This window comes from Mustela nigripes, chromosome 13 (assembly GCF_022355385.1).
Source record: "Mustela nigripes isolate SB6536 chromosome 13, MUSNIG.SB6536, whole genome shotgun sequence".
Classification (NCBI taxonomy): Eukaryota; Metazoa; Chordata; class Mammalia; order Carnivora; family Mustelidae; genus Mustela; species Mustela nigripes.
The window spans coordinates 23,860,493-23,875,052 of record NC_081569.1 but is presented as its reverse complement, the minus strand read 5'-3'; the positions used below and the strand labels follow the sequence as shown (position 1 = coordinate 23,875,052).

The following is a 14,560-nucleotide window of genomic DNA, read 5'->3' as shown; positions in this document are numbered from 1 at the left end:
GTTTAAAAGTCATTTAGGAAGTCGGGGGCTCCCAAAATAGAATGCAGCTGTGACAAAGGAATCTAACTATTACAAATTATGACACAACCTCACAGAAGACAGCAGGGAGACAAAGTGTGGGCCTAAGTATTTTAGAAATGAGTATATAAGACTAAAGGCAAAAGGATCTGTTCATAAGCACTGTACTCTAGGTGGAATTTTTTTTTTCAAGATATGGGTTAACACATCTGAAACTACTATATACAAACATGGAATTGAAAAGAAAGTGGATGGTGAATGTTAAATGTAAGGTTCCTCATTACTGAAGCAGAATGTTACATTTAAGCATTGATAGAAGGCTAGCATTATCTATAGGTAAAGGATTAGAGCTGGAGACATCAGTATGAACTAAATATTCCCAGAGTATACACATAACAATTAAATGACTTTTTTAAATCTGTTAATCTGTAAAGTTTCCCCGAAAAGGTAAGAGTGGGACAAAAAGATGTGAGGAAGAAATCTTCAGACAAATCGCTAATTAGCTTCTTCTAAAAAAGAATTTGACATATACAGACGCAAACGAGGGTATCATGTAGCTGATTGTGACACAATGTGGGTCCCTGAGAATTTTATCAAGTCATCTGATAAAAAAGCTCACACTTAGTAATCTCCATGGATGAAAATGTAGGAGATGATCTTCCCATTTAAACAAAATGATATCTTTTCTAAACAAATAAGGCAATTCCTTCATGACACCCTTTAAAATTTTCTAAAGTCTGTGGAAAATGCTCAAATGTCAAAGTTCATGCAAGAGGTGATTTCCCAGCCATTTCTTTATTTACAATCATACTCTCCAATTTCTGACTTCAAACAATCTAGAAAAAAGTGAGAAGGTCTTTGGAAATGTCAGTAGTAGCTAATCCTGAACACTGATTAAAAACGCTACTTAGGAAAGAAAATGCTGCTTAGAGAGACAGTTTCTTACATTTTTTTTTTTATTAGCTTTAGCTAAAGAATATTTTAGGAAGGCAAATTTGGGGCCTAAATTGCATTCAGAAGTCTCCTTACACCAACTGAAGAAAGCAGAGCATGGAACAGTTGGACTTTTGTTTCCTTTTTTATCTGAAGTGCTGTTCAAGAGAACTATCTTGCCCATATTAAAAATTTTCTAAAGTGGTGTCTGTGGTTTCAAATGTCTTGGTATAGTTGTGCCAGTTAGACATGCACAATAATTAGACTATTAGTGATAAAACATGAGGAAAGCAAGGTGTCTGCCTTAAGGAAAGGCAGTTTACATTGAAGAGACAAAGTGAAAATTGCAAAATGTCTATAAGAATGGCTCTTGTATGATTCTGGGCCTCTGAAGCTTGATAAAAACCAATCATCACCTATCAGGGCCAGACAAAATTTGGTTACAAGCAGACAAGATTAAATGAAAGCAGTTTTGGGGAGATACAAAAACAAGACTGAGGAAGTTCTTCTTACCAGGATGGTGACCCAAGGCAAAGGTTGCCAAAAAATACTGGTCTGAGAAGAAACCTCAATTTTCAACCCCTGAGTTGTCTTGATGATGGATTTCTCAGGTCTAGCTCTATGGACTTCCCCTACCCCCGCAGTATGCCCCCTACCCCCTTGAAGACACAAGACCAGCAGACAGGGTATGAGACAAGCAGGTGTTAATAAACAATTTTATGAAAGAACAATACAAATTTAGTGAAATAAATAAAAATCCCAGAAGACCTAATTCCTAAGAAAACAAAATTAACCCAATACTGAAAAGGCTTTAACAAAATAGGAGAGTTTAATTCACCATGAATTCATCTCCCTGCCAAAGCAGATGGCAACTGGTACAGGTAGAGGCAGAAAGTCCCAGATGTGTGTGCCATCGCTGAGTAGAGCATGCCAGGCCAAGGCATTAAGCTCTCAGTACACCTGAGTGGAGCTTCTATTTCTATCAACGCCCTTCGGCCAAAGACCATCAGGGGCATACTTACAGCTGAACAAGTTGGTTTTATCCTTCTTTTCAGGGAGAGAGAACATGTACATAGGGAACATTTCCACAAAAAGCTGTTTCAAAGAACTTTATCCTATAATTTGGGTTCTCATTGGATGAACTGAGAAAGAATCAGAAGAGTTTGCTCTATTTGGGAATCTCTCAGAAAATATAGGCAGTTCTATAATTGGGATCACAATTCATCCTTTTCTGCAGGCACTAGACAAGGGAAGGAAAAAGTTGTAATTGACCAAGAAATTGTAGTCACTTATGACTAGTGTAATTAAAAGTAAAAGTAAAAGAGGTGTTCGGTACTTTGTGGGTGGCATAAGGACCTTGTTTTTCATCTGTAGTTAGACAACACTATGAAAGTGCCTAGCTTTGTCTCACTTTATCATGACCTCAGAGAGACCTTGTCTGAGGTTTGTGTTCTATAAGATTGCTTATGCCCAGTCTGAAAGTAACATGACCTAGCTTTGTGAGTACCAGGTCAGCTCTCTGCATATCCGGGGCTATATATTTTTCCTTTCTCAAAATTAAAGTCTTAGGAAATAAACACAAGCAAACAATTAGAATTAACTAATCATAATGCAGGGTGAGAAGTGAGTTGCAGAGATGTGTACAAGGTAGAGTGGTGGCATGATGTAAGAAAACATCCATTTGGTGTATAGATGGAGGTCACCATGAGCAGAGCTTGGTTCCAGGAAAAAAATGTCCACAAGGTGATATTTAAGCGAAGCCTTGAGAAATAAGGAGACATTCCTTAGGTGAAGTAGATGAAGGACACACACAAAGTCGGAGGAAGAAGATTTTTTAGAACTGGTGCCTACACAGGAAAGGAGTTTTTAGGATGGCATATTAGGAGAAACTACAAAGAATCTAAAACAGAGAGAAATAAGGCTTGTATGCATAGGCAAGTCTCAGATGTGAATGACCTTTCTGAATTGCTAAGGAATTTGACCTTATATGATAAATAACCAGAAGGTTTTAAACAGTGGACTAACGTAACTGTGTTAGATAGGAGACAAACCCAGGGACAGAGAGACCAGCAAGGAAGCATTTTCATTCAAGTGATCCAAGGAAAGTCTGAACTAGGGCCCTGTTGATCGGCAGAGGGGAGGAAGGTGATGGAGACTTCAGATCTATTTCTTAAAGCCAGAGGTGAATTTTTCCATTAAACCTTCAACTCAGGAAGCCTCACTTGGCACTGGCCCCTTTCAAGTCCCTAGGAGTGGCCCACAGACTGTCTTACGTAGTCATATGTTTTTAGAGAGTTTACAAAATAAGATACTTTAACTACAATCAGACTTGAACCTCGCCAGGCTAATCACCCAGTAGTGTGACACAAACAGCTAGAGGTGTTATCTTTCCCTTGGAATTCTGCTCCTTCACAGTTCCCCTCAGGAGGAGTTGAATTTTGATTGTAAGAATTCAGAGTCTGGCTGAAAAAAAGTAATATGGGGGCATTAGAATTTAATAAGTAAAAATACTCTTTTCTAGATTTTGAAATATTTGTGTTTTTTTTAAATGTGCAATTATTTGTGATTTCTTCTTACTGTAAATGAATATTCACTTTCATCCAGAATTTTGTATTCATGAGTTTGTATTCTTTGTCTTTAAATGGATCCCAACATTTGTGTAAGTGCTAAGCCCCACAGACTTGAACCTCGCCAGGCTAATCACCCAGTAGTGTGACACAAACAGCTAGAGGTGTTATTTTGATAAGAACATTTCCTATGGCTCTGGCACTGGAACATGTCTACAGTGGAAGAAAAACAGCTTTGATACTTACAGAGCCAGAAGCTAGCCTGTGGAAATTTCTTCCAATTACCAGACATGCAAAATTTTAAATAGAGGATGACATTATCATTGATCTCTTCTTAGGAATATACTTGATAACATTCAAACACTCCCAAATAGTTTTCTGGATAGGAATCATTTGGAATAGAATTTATAAGAAGTCCTATGATTGCAAGGCAAAGATTCACAGCCATTCTACAAGCTGTGAATATCCATCTGTGTGTGAAGTCATGTTTTACACATTCCAACACAATGGATCACATCAGGGGTTTTGACAAATCTTTGACACATCATATGAAAGCCCCATAACTCATACCAAAATAATAATTCATTAACAGGAAGATATAAATTTCAAAAAGAAGTGACAAATAAACTCTTGGATTCTCTGATAATCCAGTTAATAAAAAAGGAGCAAATCATATGAATTTATTGGATTTAAATTTAATTTTAATATTTAAATTTCTTGCTGATTCGACATAAAACATTTAATTCAACAAAGACTGCAACAACCACAAAACCTTGTAAGAAGCCAGTACAATGAAACACACATAGCAAACTGGCAAATAGATGTCATCCGTCCAGGGAACACTGGAAATATCCTGGAGTGTTATGATTTATATATGAAAGAATCTTAACAGAGGTTGCCATAATTTACCAGCAATGTTAAAAATGTATAAGATATTACTAATAATGAGTTGAGGAACTGAAAGAAATTTTCTCAACTATCAATAACATAAGAACAAATTTCAAAAATGATGCTACTAAAGACTGTATTATCTTTCTATTCCCTTCATAGAAAATATTACATTCTCTGTCATATGTGGAAAGGACAAAGAGTATGCAGGAAAGAAAAGTAACATAGGAGGCATTAGAATTTAATAAATAAAATTTTATCTAGATTTTTAAATGTTTTATTTATGTTAAATATTAAATATCTAATACTTAATATTTGTTACTATTTTTCAATTGTTAAACGTGTGATTTGTAATGATTTCTTCTTACTCTAAATAAATATCTACTTCCATCAGAATTTTGTATTCATGGTTTTGTGTTCCTTTTTTTAAAGTAGATCTCAACATTTGTGTAAGCTCAAAACCTCACTTGAATAGGCTTCTGCTTAACCAGTAAAAATCTAAGCCTGTGTATACTCAGTTATCTCTCCGACAAATTCATTCTTACTTAAGACCTGCTGCAGCTTCAATATTAATGTCACAGTCTTTTTAATGGTTGCTACAATCTCTTTAACCTTGCGCTAATTCTCTGAAGCAATGACTGTTTTTTTAACATACTTGGAAGTACAACTTATTTTGAGGGAGTCCACATGTTAGAGACGATTCATAAATGCTTTTTATATGTTGAAAGGAAATTTTTCTGCCATAATAATTTAGGAGTTCTCACTGATTTAAATAAGGTTGAAGCTGTGAATCACATTTCAACTCTTCTCTTACACACCCAGAATAGAATTGTTAAACAAATACTCTACAACTGTTCTCTTCCCACCCCTCAACCTTTCTAAAATAAATATTACCCACTAGGCTTTCACCTTTTCGTGATGACTTTAGAAAGCAAAGTATCCATGTCCTGGAAGCAAGTATAGTTGGTTTTGTTTGTTTGTTTGTTTGTTTTGTTTTGTTTTGCTTTCATTATTGTTGTTGCTGTTGATGTTGGAAAAACTATGATTTTAATTAAATAGCATGTTTTCTTTAAATCTTTCCTGTTATTAGGTAAATCTGGATGCTCACACTTAGGGGAAGAGTTGTGTTGAAACATGGAATTTCCATTTTAGTAAATCAAAACCTGTGGGGTTATTGGCAATTCCATGCGGCTAGTCATAATATAATAAACAACTACTTTTTAAATAAAAAATTGGTTTGGCTTAGAGAATAATCAAAGATGCTCTATGGAAGCAATGCCAATTGTTCACTTGCTTTGTTTCATGTGTTTGTTAAAGCAAGAATAAGGGTGGTTACCATCTTCCTTCCCAAATGGACACATTTTGGAAACACAGTGGACTTGCCAAAAATTACTTCCATAATCTTACTATCACTGAAAAGAAAATAAACCAATCAAAAATTGTTGTAGGTTAAGCTTCTGCCTTCCACTCAGGTCATGATCTCAGGGTCCTGGGATCAAGCCCTGCATCAGGCTCTCTACATAGCAGGGAGCCTGCTTGCCTCTCTCTCTGCCCACTGCCTGCTTGTGATCTCCCTTTCTCGGTCAAATAAATAAATAAAATATATATTTTTAAAGTATTTAAAAAATCATTGCGTATCTATTGTGTACTAGGCCCCATGATCCGCATAGACAGGATAGAGAAATACTTCAGACATGTTCTTACCCCAAGTTGCTTACAATGTATTCGAAGTTATTTAACATAGAAAGATGATGAAAACTACAAAATCTTAGACAACTGTCAAATAAATGATACAGAGAAGAAACATTGCCCGATTCCAGCAAAAGAATGAAAGCAGGGACACTGGGTGGCTCAGTCAATTGAGCTGCTGCCTTCAGCTCCGGTCATGATCCCAGAGTGTTGGTATCAAATCCTACACAGGGCTCTTTGCTCAGTGGGAAGTCCGCTTCTCCCTCTCTGCCTGCTATTCCCTCTGCTTGTGCTCTCGCTCTCTCTTTCTCTCTCTCTCTCAAAAATAAATAAAACTAAAGAAGAAAAGAATGAAAGCATAAGACAAAGAACACACATCCAAATGCAGAGAGCACACATGAAATCCCTTCAAGGAATGGGGTCAAGTATTGGCTGTGTATGCTTAACATGGGAGGGGTTGGGGGCATGGTGGGGAGATACTCATTTTCAAAGATTCAGTAGTTTTTCCAAAAGTTAACTGCTGGTCAGCTTCTGAATTTAGGATTTATGCCAGGTATATCTGACTTCAAAAGGCAGAAGAAATTTATACACACAAATACATACACACACATTATTCATATTATTTTATTACAGCCTTCAGTTTACCCAACTTAATAAAAAAATTATTATCAGTAGTACTATATTTGCCAAATTACAACTCCTAGAAAGACATTAGAACTTAATACTTTTTATTCAGTATATATATTGTCCTTGGAATTTTCCATTCCCTTATAGAGAAACTGCTCTCTAGTTTTTATTTATTTCAGCATAATCATATTATCCTTATCATGGAGTCAACACAAAACGATCTCCTAAAAGGATTTCACTAAATCTATTAGTTGGATGATTTAAATTCCTGGTTATTTTTGAGGTTCTGGCCTTAAAAATCCCCAAGGTTATCTTTCAGATCTTAAATCTCTAAATTACTAAAATACATCAAATATGCATTAAAAGAAATGTGAGATACTAACTCCAATTTTTTTTAATTACTTAAACTACCAAATGGAAGGATTCTGATGCACCACTCTGTAAAACCAAGCAAAACATTGGAATCTTCCTACTGTACTTCAGTTTTCACTAAAACCAGAAACAAAGCCATAACCATTGCCTCAGGCACTTAATCACCTACTAGGAAATTCTTTTCTTCTTGTCTTGCCCTTATCATTTTAGGAAACTTAGCATTATTTCTACTACTAACAAACCCTAAATTACAGTGACTTAATGCAACCAAACTTAATTGCTAAATGTAACAATGTAACTTATGTGTTGGTGGTTGGTAAGTGGCTTGCATTTCCAGGGTTTTTCTCATTCCATCTTGAGCCTCTGGTCCCCTCTGCCTCAGCTGGAAGGGACTGGGAAGGATACTGTGCTCAGCATGGCAGGGGAAAGGCAGCCAGCCAGCCATCACTGTTCATTTTTCAGCAGGATAGTGAATGACCTTGAAATCTGTGTTGTGCTCCTTGTTTTCCTGTGTGGGATCTGCAGGGAGTAGGAGGAGGCCCCAATACTCTACTGGTAGCACTGCCTCCCATATAATCCTCCCTAATACCCTTTGTCATAGGGTACCTGGTTATGGGCAACACAGAATTTAAAATGCTGAATTAAATACACAATTTACACATTTTGATAGATAATTGCCAAGTTGTTCCTCCCCATCCCCACAACCCATCTCCATCTGAGTTTGTGTCCTCACTTCCTTCCTGACCCTGGATATCTTAGCCTCGGTTTACATTGTATTGCAATGGTTACACATGAGCTTGTGCTTTTTCCTGGAATTTATTGACTAATCAGAACTCCTTGTTTCTCCATCCACTATTCATTCTTTCCTTGACCCCTATCCCTGTGGGTTTCCCCAGATGCTAAGATTCAGTTGTATGGTAATAATAGTCACTTTTTCTTATCAGACCTATTTCAAACATTTTCTTTCAATCTATAGCTAGAATGTTGACATGATATTATTTATGCCAAAAAATATTTTCAATTCTTTTTTTTTTTTTTAACTATTTTACTTATTTGAGAGAGCGAGCAAGCAAGAACCCAAGCAGAGGGAGGTGCAGAGGGAGAGGAGAGGCAGGCTCCCCAATGACCAGGGAGCCAGACACTGGGCTTCAACCCAGCACACTGGGATCATGACCTGAGCAAGGCAGACGCTTAACTGAACCTCCAGGCAACCCAAAAGTTTTCAAATCTTAAGAATTGTTTACTTTTCAACAGACATTTTAAATTCTTAGAGATTAAGAATATTTTAATCCTTTCACTCTTACTTGATTTTTGCTCAGGATGATCCTGGCCCTCCACTGTGGTATTTTATGTGCCCTAAAGTGTATCTATTACTTTCACAAGCAGTGTGTCTTGGTGTTCAGCGCCTGAGAAGCAATTCAAGAACAATACTGGTTTTATTAAATTTAAAAAATGTAAATGCTTGGTCATAAACACATATAGGAAATCCTGACACTGTGCCTCCTTGATCAAATTTTATGAGTTTCTAAGAACTTCCTTTTCCCACATACTTACCAACACTTGACATTTTTACACTTTTGCTTTTTGTCCAAATGCTAGCTGGGAGCCTGTGAGGTTGAAGTTTATTATTATTATTTTTTTTTTCAAATGGTTTCTGTCCGAAGGGTTCCTCTCCAACTAACGGCCTGTTCTCAGCAAGTTTTCATTTTTGTATTGCAGCGTTTGTCTTATTATAAATCATGTGTAGTTTCTCTGTATGATACCAATCATTTGTACGTTTATCTCCCCGCCTGTGGTTTGTTTTCTTACTACCCTCCAAGCCCCACAACCCACCACCTACCGAAGTATGAGTTGCTTACATAGTACAACGTGCGGATTTTCCTTTACAGTCCTGGGTGTTTTGCTCTGATTTTAATAAGGTAAGGCCATTTCTAAACAAGATTGTAAAAACAGTAGTACCAAAGGCTTTGCTGCCCCAAACGATCCCCACGGGTTATTCGGGGTACGCAGGCTTCTAAATGCAAAATTCCTGACCTCAACCTCACGAGTGGAAAAATCTGGTCTAATAAAAGTTTACACGCAGCGTCAACGGGACCTGGGAAGCCAATCTCATAACGTGTTCCTTGAGGCATTCAAACCATTCCTTCCCATATTTCCCCGCCCCAGTTTTTTAACTGAGGTTTGTGGAGGCTGCAGCTTCCTTGGGAGGGGGGAGAGGCGGGCGGGGGAGTCCACAAGACCGCGTACGAAGCGAGTCCAGACCTGGAGAAAGAGCGAAAGAGCACGGAGCACACCTCCATTGCTGATTGCGGAATGCCGAAAAACCACGCACGCGCAGAGAACTGGTGCAACAAGAGGCGGGGCCGGACGCTGAAAGCGGAAGTAGATGAGAAGGTTTCAATACACTTACACTTAGACCCGTCCCCGTCGTCTCCCACATGGTCTAGCGGTTAGGATTCCTGGTTTTCACCCAGGCGGCCCGGGTTCGACTCCCGGTGTGGGAACGTCAAAGTTTTTAAAAATTTAAGTAAAAAATTACCATGGTATATTTGGATCATTCTTAGCAAGAATGTTTTTAATATAATTGTTGAAAGGTGTTATTTGGTAGGGAAACTACCTAATTATTTGGTAGGCATTATGAGCCATCATGATTTTCAGGCTTGAAAATCCTGCTTATGTAATCAATATTGTCACTTTCATCCATTATAAAATTCATTTAAAATATAATAAATCATAATTAATGTTTAATGGTCAAACTCTATTAGAAAAAGGAATTCACTTTTTGTTCCACCTTTATTCAGATAATTTAAATATAAGTAAACTATGTAAGTTTAAAGGTGTAAATTCAAAGGTGCACAACATGATATTTATATATAGATAGATAAGATAGATAAACACACATACACACACCACACCACACACACACACACATTTACCACAGTAAGGTGAGTTAATACCTCCATTACATCACATAATTACCATTTCTTTTCGACTTCTTAGAATTTCTTATATTCTGGCCAATATACTGTTTTTATGCTCCCACTAAGTATTTCTGGCCCAACACTAAAGAGATAGTGAACGAAAAGAAAGGGAAAAGCTGATAAAGTTAAACCCAAGAGCAGCTAATATTTGAGGTGAACCTAAGAGCAGCTAATATTTGAGGATTCAGTGGAGAGGATGGGGTGTTTCCTGGAGCTGAAGCAAGAGTCACTATGGATGGGATATAAAGAAATGAGAGTTCTCCAAATAGAAGTATGGTTTTAACAGAGATGTAACAGGGGAAGAGAATGAAGGAAAATATCAAATCCATTCACTTAGCTAATTTTCACAGAACATGTGGGAAAACTGAAGTATCAAATCAGATTCTTGTTAGAATCATACATTGTCCTTAGGTTGAGGTCAGCACTCTGCAAATTCAAACTTTCACAAGCAGGAGTGTTGCAACTTTCTCAGCTCCTAAACTATTTCCAGGATAAGAAAAAAAAAAAAAATTCTAGGAAGAGACTTACATACTTTTAACTGTAATGTAAGTCTAGGTGAGTAGTAGTTAAAGCACACAATGCCTTCTCCTTTGAAATTTCTATTGTTTGAACCCGTCCTGTGCCATTCACAGCGATTGGTCAAATCATGTGGGCAAATTCATGCTATACCAGTTGTGGGTATCTTGAGCATGATTTGGACAATAAAATCACCAGAGAAAATATCCAGGGTCTCTAAACCAACCAAAAAAAAAAAAAAAACAAAAAAAAAAAAAAAAACATCACATCAGTTGCAGACAGAGATAAGGTTTTCATGGGGATATTGTGCATATTCTATTCATCCAAAGACAGTAACTTCCATACCTTGATTGAATTTTGTATTCTCAGTTTGTATTGGAGACAATATAAGATTTGACCATAAAAATTATTTGAGGGGCGCCTGGGTGGCTCAGTCAAACAGCCTATTCTTGATTTCAGCTCAGGTCATGATCTCAAGAGTCCTAAGATCAAGTCCCACAAGGCTCTGTGCTGGGCATGGAGCCTGCTTGAGAATCTCTCTCTCTCTCTCTCTCTTCCTCTCTCAACTCTGCCCCTGCCCCAGTCCTCTCTCCCTCTCTAAAACAAAACAAAGCAAAACAAAACAACAACAACAACATTTGAGTGTTTTGAAAATTATTCCTTCAGATACTGTTCATTATGTGACATATGACCAAATTCTTTAAAGATTTTAATTCTGAAAAGTGTCCTCTGTAAATACCTCTCAGACCAACTGCCTTCTCACCATTCACATTCCCAATGTGGATCTCCTCAGTACCAAAGGCTTTGGCCAGAACTATCTTAACAGCCTTATTCACCAAGGGCTTGCTATAGTGATAGATATAGATGGGACTTCATATCTCACCTTTGGAAGAAGTGGTGAAAATGTATCACTCACTTAAGATAATCCTATCACGACACCCTGAACATTATGTCTTAGTACAGAAGTAAAAAACAAGTGGAAAGCTGAAGAGAATGGATGTCAAATAGCCAAAAGGGTGGGCTGTTCTGGTCATTTTCTTGTTTGCTCTTGCCTTCTTTTATATCCTTCATATTCTTTTATATCCTTTCTGAGAGGGCTGCATATCTACAAACTTCATTTCCCAGACTTCCTTCCCAGATGTTTAGTTAGCTTTTGCCCAACAGAGGTACTGGCTGAAAGACTGGAATGTTCTAAAAAAGCAGAGCATTTTTTTTTTTTAAATGCTTCTGATAATGTCTTTCATAGCAGTGAGCATCCATGATGGCTACCAGCAACTTCAGACTCCAGCAGCACTTGGGATTCCCAGAGAGTCTGCTGTTAGCTGAGAGCCACCAGAAGTGTCACAGTGGCCAGCAATGGACTCCAGTAAACCCTGGAAGTTTCCTAGAGTATAGTGGGAAGTTTCCAAAGTTCCAATGTACCTCTAATGGTAATGGCAGTGCCCAGCAGTTACATGCAGAGTGCTGTCTCCTGCCTTCAGGAGCTCATCACCACCTCTTCTGTTTTTAATTCTTTCAGCCCTAAGTAAATTGTGGTATCTGCAATTACTAATTTCTGATTAATCTAATGTCTTCTTCACTGTAGCTCCTCCAGCCCTTCCAAAAAGTGTATAACCAGTTACCTCAATTAAATTTCCTCCTTGAAATATTTGTTTTCTTGACTGCAGATCAATGAATACAAGTGTTGTTACTGTGTAATTTCCATCTACCTTTATCCTCTCCTTACTGACTTTTATTGGGGGGGGGGAGTTGAGTACCTAAATTATTCCATGTGTCAAGGAATTTCTTGGAGAAATAATACTCACCTGAGACCTAAAGAATGAGTTAGCAAAGTGAAGAGATGTGTAAATGTACATGAGTCAAGTTATTCTCAAGATCAGTCTGCTTTTGCCCAAGCCAAGGAAATGAGTCGATAATTAAATATATGATGGGAAAACTGCATTTTTCAGGTCTTTGTTGGTGGCACTAATCTCTCTAATTCTTCCTAAGATGAAGGATTGCTTTTAGTTTACTCCTTTGGTAAGAAAGGGGACTTCCAGGGGCTACCATTTATCTTTCTGGCCATAGTAGTCCTCATTCCAAGATTTGGGGAGCAATATGTTAATGTCAATTGCCAAGTAATACATTTGAACAGACATAACAGAATCAGGTGCATCCACAGACCCACTGGAGCAACTCTGAGATAGACTGAAACCAAAACTTCATTTATCTCCTAATTTCCAATGAACCATATGAAAGCAATGGAGGACCAGGAGGAACAAATAAAAATAGCAACATGGTACTAGTAATTCCTACCTGTTTGCTGCAGGAAAGGATTAGTGTTAAATCAGCCAGTGTAAGTCAACAGAATAAATGGCCATAGGTCCTCTGGGAGAAGAATTGAGGGGGGTTCTTTCCCAAGTGTAACCAGTGTACTCTTCCTTCAGTGGGACTCCAAATTATGAAATAACTTGGCTCTTGGTACCCAACCATAGGCAATACATCTCCATTGTAATGACAAGCCAGGTTTCTGGTCACCAAACTTACAGTCTTGTAATTGTATATATCAAATAATACTTTAGTAAACTGCCTATCTACTTCATTGTTAAGACACCACTGCCAAAGATCCCTGTTGCTCCAATACTGCCTCAGTAACCAAGTCCACTTTTTTCCTGGTGTAAGGGCCTATTTAGCCAGAGTGATTCCATGTGGTTAAACAATGACTTTGTTGCTTATACAGTAAAACTTAAACTGTCCCTGCCCCCCTCCCCCCCCCCCCCCCGGGGTCTTACTTAAAAACAAGTCCCCAGAAACCAGGCCCAGGTAACAAAGCCCAACTAAGGGTGGGTCAGGCCAGGTGGAGGTATCCAATCAGTGGGGATGCATACTGTCTCCCTAGCTACAAGGAGTATGGGCCCTGCCCTTTGGGCGCCAATTCTGACCAAGGTGATAGGCTAGTTCAAATATCTACTATAGGGTAAATTGTAATTCAATTGGTCACTTATGTGTGACCTAGCATGACTGTATAGCTTTTTCTGTGTGTTACAATCTCATTGGCCACCTGTGCATGGCCAGGCCCAACCACATGGCCTTTGCCCTTAAAAGCTAATCTGTAAGGCAGAGAGAGGTCACTTCTTGATGCTTGGTGTGAAATAAAGCTTCATTTGACCTTTGCTTTGTATCAGTCTCACTCCTTTAATCATGGACCCATTATTGGGGGACCTTTCATCTGGCAGTTTTGTTTCTTGGATTTTGCTACTCTGGGGATTCCATGATTCCCACTGAATCAGGAGCTCTTGTAGGTTCTTTTAGTGACCCTTGCTTGTGGAAGACTGACACCAAGGGGTTTTCAAGCTGCTGATGCTCTCTTTACCAATGCATTTCCCAGTACCTTAAAGGAAGAAGCATTTCCTGGACCTCTCTGGGGAATATGGTGGATATACGTGGGCTTGTGTTTCATTTGATAAATTCCACTCCCAATATGACTATTTGCCTAAATGTTTAAAAATATAAGTCCATCCTGTATCATGGATGTATGGCTTTATAGCCTCAAAGGAGGTGGGCTGTAGTTGGTCCAGATTTCAGTTAATTAACCAAGCAAACATGGACTTAGAGCCACACCCAGATATTCAAACTAACCCATGGAATCCGTATCCACAAGTTTAGCCTAATTCAATATTATCTTCTGCCTCCTTGGTGTAACAATCTTAAGATCCATTTCCACATCTATTCCTCAACTTTCTTCTGATACAAATTGGCATAATCTTATAATTATTTCAATGTCTAAACTATCTCGTGCTGGATCAGACTATATACCAGACCTCCTGGCAGGCCTAGGATTGAGTTCCAGTTTTGTGTCTGGAAGGTAGACCTGGTGTAGAATGGGCATCACCTTACAAGGTAACCACCATGGTTAAAATCCATATTGAGCCCCTTGGTGTGCAAAGTTTGGTCTGTGAACCAGCAGCATCAGAATCATCTAAGCACTTT

The 14,560-nt window shown here is 38.2% G+C and overlaps 1 non-coding gene across 1 annotated transcript; it reads left to right on the top strand.

Moving 5' to 3' along the window:
- The first annotated feature begins 9,526 nt into the window (after nucleotides 1–9,526).
- On the top strand, nucleotides 9,527–9,598 carry TRNAE-UUC (transfer RNA glutamic acid (anticodon UUC)). Its single transcript has one exon. It is a non-coding gene; the product is annotated as a tRNA-Glu (tRNA).
- Nucleotides 9,599–14,560: the final 4,962 nt, after the last annotated feature.